The sequence below is a fragment of the Limanda limanda genome, chromosome 4 (assembly GCF_963576545.1).
Source record: "Limanda limanda chromosome 4, fLimLim1.1, whole genome shotgun sequence".
Lineage (NCBI taxonomy): Eukaryota > Metazoa > Chordata > Actinopteri > Pleuronectiformes > Pleuronectidae > Limanda > Limanda limanda.
In genome coordinates, this window is record NC_083639.1 from 30,046,618 (window position 1) to 30,054,828 (window position 8,211).

The 8,211-nt window shown below is 40.3% G+C and overlaps 1 pseudogene; it reads left to right on the forward strand.

Moving 5' to 3' along the window:
• Positions 1 to 507: 507 nt before the first annotated feature.
• On the forward strand, positions 508 to 1,562 carry LOC133000165 (gastrula zinc finger protein XlCGF8.2DB-like; annotated as a pseudogene).
• Positions 1,563 to 8,211: the final 6,649 nt, after the last annotated feature.

Sequence of the window (8,211 nt, forward strand, 5' to 3'; positions counted from 1 at the left end):
GTCGTAACACCAACTGTAAACAACCTCAACATCTCTACTTCCTGAATGTGATCGTTCAAAAATCACAACAGTCGACATTAAACGACACAACACAAGTTTTTCAAAACACTTCAGTAAACTCTGAAATTATAAACGTGTGTTTTTGTGTTTCAGTGTGTCCTGCAGACGTCCAGCAACTGATGGTGAAGAAAGAAGAGGTTCCCCCTAAGGAGCAGCAGTGGAGCCCCCTTGTGGACCAGGAGGACCCAGAGCCCCCCCACATTAAAGAGGAACAGGAGGAACCGTGGACCAGTCAGGATGGACAGCAGCTTCAAGGACTGGAGGAGGCTGATATCAAGTTCACATTGACTCCTGTTGCTGTGAAGAGTGAAGAAGATCAAGAGAAACCTAAATCGTCAAAGCTTCATCCGAGTGAGATGAAGGAGAACAGAGCGGACTGTGGAGGACCAGAACCAGCCAGGAACTCAGGTCCTGATGGACGTTTACAACAAGGTCCTGAGGACAAGACTGAAGACTCTTCTGAGACTGAAGACAATGAGGATGATTGGATGGAGACCAGGGAAACTCAGACTGGTTTAAATACAAGAAACAACGAACAGCCTCTAAGTGATGTGGGATGTAAGACAGAAAAAAAATCGTTTAGTTGCTCTGAGTGTGGTAAAAGATATACAGCAAGGGGCCATCTAAATACACATATGAGGATTCATACAGGAGAGAAACCCTTTAGTTGCACTGAGTGTGGTAAAAGATTTAACCAAAGGAGCAGTCTAAATACACATATGAGGATTCATACGGGAGAGAAACCGTTTAGTTGCTCTGAGTGTGGTACTAGATTTAGCCAAAAGGGCGACCTAAATAGACATATGAGGATTCATACGGGAGAGAAAGCGTTTAGTTGCTCTGAGTGTGGTAAAAGATTTAATGAAAGAGGCATTCTAAATACACATATGAGGATTCATACAGGAGAGAAACCGTTTAGTTGCCCTGAGTGTGGGGAAAGATTTAACCGAAAGGGCAGTCTAAATAGACATATGAGGATTCATACAGGAGAGAAACCGTATATCTGCTCTGAGTGTGGTGAAAGATTTATCCATAGGGCCAATCTAAATAGACATATGAGGATTCATGCTGGAGAGAAACCGTTAAGTTGCTCTGAGTGTGGTAAAATATTTATCCGTAGGGGCCATCTAAATACACATATGAGGATTCATGCTGGAGAGAAACCGTTTAGTTGCTCTGAGTGTGGTGAAAGATTTAACCAAAGGGGCAGTCTAAATACACATATGAGGATTCATACAGGAGAGAAAGCGTTTAGTTGCTCTGAGTGTGGCGAAAGATTTAACCAAAGGGGCAATCTAAATACTCATATGAGGATTCATACAGGAGAGAAACCGTTTAGTTGCTCTGAGTGTGGTGAAAGATTTAGCCGTAGGGACAGTCTAAATAGACATATGAGGATTCATACAAGAAAGAAAGCGTTTAGTTGATCTGAGTGTGGTGAAAGATTTAAGATTCAGTCCTCTTGTACGAGACATCTGAGGATTCATAAAGGAGAGAAGTGATTCAGTTGCAACCTTTGCAACAAAAGATTTATTAGGATTTATCAGCAGATATTCATAGTATACATATTCATAGTTCACTGTTTTAAATAAACTACTAACAGGTTTTATGTCCCTAGAAAATATAAATCATTGAATAACATGAAAGATATGTGTTTATATATCTTATTTCTACAGATTTCTACATAATTTATCTATTTTTCATAATGTCCCTCTTGTAATTTTAAGGTTAAAGTTTCTTCCTTGCCCAGTATGTATGTGTGTTCTTAACAAGTTCATATGATTAAATATGTTTGTTTTTAAACAATGGTTTCTTGGTTCGTGAGATTCAATGACAGTGTGTGTTCTCCTTTATGTATTGCATGTGTTTCCAAGAATAAAAGTCTAATAAAAAGATAATGGCGTTGTCGCCCTCCTCCTCTTTGTTTCTGTATGAACGGAGGCTGCACTGGCTACAGTTGAATTGTCTCCTCACGAGACAAATTAATCAGCTTCTCACAGTCAGACATGTTTGTTTACGTTTGACGTGAAGTCGGAACTCGGCAATTGAGACTTTTTTGTTTTTCTGGTCATGATAGATCGGTCAATGTGAACGTGTTCCAGGGGTCTCGTTCTATCTGATTTACGGTTTACAAAAGTTTGAAATAAGTATTAACTTGGTGCTGTCTGGTGTGTTTTGTTAGGCACAGCTTCAAGAAGAGTAAAGCTCAGCTCAGTGTTCCTTTTCCAGTGCCTTTGTTGATGAAACAATGTGTTCCCTTAATTTGTAGTTGCAACTCTATGAGAATGATAATAATGATGAAATATCTTATTTTCACGACATCTATGAAAAGAAACTGAGCAGTGGTGGTTTCTGTTTAACTGAGGATTATGTGTCAGTGGTCACATCAGGTTTGATTGTCTTATTTATTTCAATATTTCTCTTTCTAGGTTAAAAAAACTACATAAATGCTTCTTTTAATATGTTCTCTGAGTCAACGGAAAGCCAATGAGCTGTCCAACTCCACAGCCACATAGTGCTAATTGCCCTTCACCCTTATATGGTTTACTAATGGGGGGGGGGGGGGGGGGGAGTAATCTACAAATCCATTTGATAATGAATCTGAATAAGAGAAATAGGCAACTTAATGAATTACTTTCCCTTTTTCTTATTTGCTATTCAACCTGCTGAGTCATTGAGCTTCTCCATTCAACCTCTCCATTCCGTGACACTTTGGGCCTTGTGCTGATAAAACAAGGTAAAACAAAGCAAACTAGCCACGAAATCTAATTTCATTTAGTTCTTTAATAATATTGACAGCGTTTTTAATATAACAAGGGACAATACAATGAAAGTCAAAAATGATCAATAACATTTGAATGCACAGATTCATTTGTCTCTGATATTTCTTTGAGAAAAAACAAGACTCATTGAAACTCACTTTTATCGTCTGCTAAAAAGGCACAAGGAGGCTGATTGGAGCACGGCAATAACTTATCAATGATCAAACATGACACAGTCATCCAATGAAACTCTGCATTAGTAATGTTGGGGGAGAGCCAGAGTGCTGACCGTCAAACAATGGGTTATAAATACTTGAGGCCTACAAGGCCCAGCTGAAACCAGTTCAACCAGTTTCACTCTTAATTCACACCTTCTCTAGACAGCCTGGAGCCTCGCCTTGGTGGGGGAAGCATCTCCTGAACCCCCACTGTGCCCCCCCTCCAGCAGGTCCTGGTGGGGAGATGTTGCAGCCCGCTCTGCAAAAACCTAAATGAGACTCTGAAACGCCCACTAAGGTCGGAACCCTGACATTCTCATTGGCTGAGAGCCAACTGAACCCTATGACCACTTCCTGAGGAAGCAGGAAGTCCTCAGGTGGTATAAGGCAAGGGACCTCACAGAAATCTGTCTCTTTTCCACCCTGCTCAAGTCGTATCCAGACCCTCCAGGGGCCTAACTACACGACTCAGTAACTAAGGAGGCGATTAGACGTTTGTTTAATATCATTTTATTTGAAGTCGTTTCATTTTCTTCTTTTATCTCAGTCGAAGTTTTATTTCTGATAGGACTCTTTGCTGTTTTAACTTGAAAGACCGAAACAGGAAGTGCCCCGCTGGACGGACACTTCCACAGACTTTTTCTTTTTCAACGACCCACAAACGGCTTCCACAAAGCCGTTCCCTGCAGAAGCGCGACGTTCATCCCGCTGAGGAGTAAGAGGCAATCCACTCCGTTCCTGTAAAACAGCACGTTCTCCGCTGTTACAGAAGAAGACGAAGTTTCATTCCGTCAAGGCAGCACGAGGAATACGCTCCCTTTTCCGGTCCAGCGGCCGAGCTCCAGAGCTCCGCTCGAGTGACCACGTGATTTCACTGGCCCCCCGGGACATTCCACCGACGCGCACGCACACCGCGAGGGTGGTACAGTAAGAGACTTGATTATCTGGGCAGATACGTAGCGTATTGTTTAATATTTGAGTGTATTTGTTTGTGGGACCTCCGTGTCTCATTGTTTAGCCACGACGATTCGGCTACTTCCGATTTCCGGTTACGGCCTTGTGCAACAGTTTTTAAGCGCCGTGACTAAACGTCTCCGGCTGCACTCGTTCCCGTCTGAACAACCTTACAGAGATTTTACCGTCAGACTTCAGCACACAACGCCGTTTGGGTGCTGAGCGGTAAAGTAAATGTAACTTGTTTCTAACGGTGTTTTTAAGAGCTTCGTTCTCTTTCTCTCCTTGCATGCCTTCTCTCTCTCTCTCTCTCCTTCTAAACCGACCTATACACCCGTTCCGATCTGTATTTAGAATACAGTTCATGTAACATAGTTAAATCTATATTTAAAGGGCCTGAACGCATCTGGCCGCCATTTTGAAGCCGAAACTAAACTAGAACAAAGAACCCTTTGTTCTGCCTCCTCCTTGTGTCTCACACGTGGTCCGGCGGCCATTGGAGATTATGCATCTCTAGGCCCTCAATTCTGGCTCTAAATTCATAACGAACCCGCCATTTTGTTTTGTAGTTTTAAGCCTAACATTGTCGGCCTCCATCTTAGATGTGACGTCACTACGTGACTGCGTCATCGCCACGCCCCCTTCTTTTTCTCTCTCTCTCACACACACACACACACACTTTGATAGACACAGACAGATACACATAGGTGAATACATGTGTTTTCTAAATTGTGATAAATGCTGGTGCTGTTGTGATCTTTGAAATATGGGAGTTTGTTAAGATGATGGATCATTAAATAACACTAACTTTATTTCACACACACACACACACACACATAGACACATACACACAGAGAGACACTTTGACACAGACACACACACACACAGAGACAGACATACATAGGTAGACCGCAGGTTTACATGTATTTTCTGAATTGTGATAAGTGCTGCTGCTGTGTTTATCTTTGAAATATCGGAGCTTGTTAAAATGATGAATCATTGAATAACATTATAACTTTATTTCCCCTTTTTAATAAATCCTTTTGTAATTAAAGTATCTGTAGTCTGTGATTATTTGTGCATATGTATGTGAATACAGCTGGATTATGATTGCCTGTGCTCGAACTTAGAAGCCTCACTGTTTATTAAGTAATCGTTAATATTAAAATATTGACATTATTAATTTGACATTTATCATTATGAGACTGATATTTATAGCTTGATATCGTTGGTCCCTGTTACCAGGATGGTGCCCCTCTACGATAAGTTATGGCCTTATCATTTTTTTTAATTATTTTTAATAAATAATCTTTTATTATTTTTATAATCATATTTCATGATTATTAATAATTAGCCAACATCAAGTTTACTCCTATTGCACAACAGTAAATAAAAAGACCAATGTTGAGGAAAAGTCAAGAAGAAATTAAACGTTAGCAAGAAGCAAATAAAGCAAATTATATCTCAAAAATATCTCAACAAAATAGCAAAAATACCTACAAATCCCTTCAGAGAACACATAATGAATAAGTATCATTAAGAGCTGATTGAGACACATTAAAAACATTGTGAACAGCAGCTCGAGACAGAAAGTTCAATCTGTTACCTACTGCCGGGACAATATGTCAAGTACTGTGAAGTATTTTCCAACAATGCTTCTATAACAAGAGGGATAAATCTTTATACAGCATTTGAATCTTCCTCCAGAACCCTGTTCAGTACAATCTCTCAAATCTATAAGATGAGACAACACACGATGGCTTCAGATAACAATCACAGGTGCAAATGTCTGTCTATAAGTAGAGCGGATTTATATTATAAAAAGTTTTTACAGCATCTACTTTATAACATGATCTGTTTGCAAATGTAGAAATAGATTTTTATCGTAATAATGTGCTTGTATTGAGAAGAATAGAGGAGCTGATACTCAGTGTATGTAATGATCAGTAAGGCTTTGTATTATTTACAGTACAATAAGGATTAGTTGCCACTTGTGTAAAACACTGTGTTGAGTTGTTTTGTTGATAGATTTCTTGTAGTGCACATGCAGAAGAGTTTATGATACTAATGATAAGGCCTCCAGGTCAAAGCCTCAGCATGCAGAATAAAGACAAAGACAGAAACTGCAGATATAAAGAAATAAAAAATGACCCTGTGTCCAAGTTGCCTGGTTTTAAAACACAAACTCTTCTTTGACTTCATCCTCCTCTGACCACGATTTCCAAAAACTGTAGTTCAAAAATACTTCTATCCATCTTCAGAGTCAAGATCGAATCCAAACTTTAATTTGCGTCGTGAAGAACAAGACTTTTCATCTTCACTCAGAAGCGGACACAGCCACTAGTTTCCTCGGAGCTGTCAAAGTTGATTCCTTCACACAGGGACTCCTTGAAGAGAGAGGAAACGTCACTGACACTCACAGATTAATGCCTCACAGCAGAAAATACTATTAGAGGAAACTAATAGTGTCTCAGGAGTCTTAAGTTCCTATTTGGAAAATTTGGTAATTCATGTGGAGTGCTGTTTAACGGCCGCAGCACTGGAGACTGTTCATTAGAACATTGTCTAAGAAGAAGTTATTAATTATTAATCACTTTTCTGAACCTACGTGTGATTGCTTCACTTTAATCAATACTGAGACACTCTTAAACAACTATCTTATAATTATTAATACATTATATATGTGCACAGCAAAGTATAGTTACTTGTCTTTCATTTTACCTCTTTAAAACATATCTAGGTGTCTGACAAATGTGATAATCAAATGCTTTTAAAGAAGCTGCCTTTCACTGTCGCAGCAAATTACTAATTTTTCAAAGAATCAGGGTGCGATAGTCCTTCTTGATAACGTCGCTGAGATGAAACATATCGACAGCAGCTTTCTGAGTTCAAAGGTGATGGAAGGTTGAAGAAACCAAAGTGCTGGAAAACCATAAAAAAACATGAAACACTGTGATAACGTACATTCAGATAACATGACTTGAACAATGGGATGAATTATGGAAAAGAAAATGAAACGTTGGCTACACGTTTTTTTAACACAAAAAAAAGAATCCCAAAAATCTGCTTCCTATTCGGGGCTGAAAGACGGGTTCAGAAGGAGAGAGAGAGAGAGAGAGAGAGAGAGAGAGAGAGAGAGAGAGAGAGAGAGAGAGAGAGAGAGAGAGAGAGAGAGATTTTTTTTTGATTTTTCAAAAACACTTTATTTACATTTTCTTCATTTTACAAAACCGTTGCTTGTATTATAATTTAAATAAATAAGTGCTGATGTTAATAAAAACTCAGTCTGTTTAAACACTTTACAAAACACCTGCATACATTATTATTCATTAAATACACACAAAAAAAGCTGTTGTAAAAAACTCAGTCTGTTAAAAAGTGTGGAAAAGGAATGAGCTCATTGTGGGTGACGGTGCAGAGGATGTCGTTGAAACATTAAAAACCACAGTTAAACGATAAAAGGTTGGGCTGGGTCCAAGTTCTCCCCCCCTCCGGGACCACACAGTAGGGGGTCTGTGGTTCAGTCCGGTCTGGTGGATGCTTTCGACACAGTTCATGTTGATCGTTTGTTTGTGTTAGTTTGTTTCTGTTAGTAGGGGTCCGGTCTTTTCCCCCAGGCCTGGGCTCAGGATGGTTTCCAGGTAGGGGTCTGTAGTGTCTCTTTCGGTCTCCCCCATCTGGTCGGCCCTCAGGAGGTCCCTCTCATGTGTGGAGAGCCTCTGGGTCCAGAGCTTCCGGATCCTCTCGGCCACCCGGGTGGACTGCAGCCCCAGCAGGGAGCCCAGGGCCTGGGAGCTGTTGAGTACCGGCCCCACAGCATCCACCAGCCGCTGTAAAGTCTCCGCTCTCGCACCGTTCACGTTTAAAACAGAAAACAATAAATTAATTAAAACACACATTGCTGTCCTTTCCATCACGAGTTAGTTGGCGTTTTGCTCTGAGCACCAGCTTCTTAAGTCTAAAAACTTCCTGGTCTGTGAGGCCAGACTCCTCCCTCTGGCTCATGTGGAGTCTGGCCGAGGAAATAAAAAGACCGAGATCTGGGAAGTGTTCTTTTAGTTTCAGCTGTTGATTTTTTGTGTGTTGTAAAAAGGATTTAAATTTATCTACGGTGAACATTTTTCTTTTCTGACTGCTGTTAAAAAGCGGAACGTCGCTGCTGTCAGACACACACTCATTCTCACACTCACTCACATCACTCTCCATTCTGATACTCT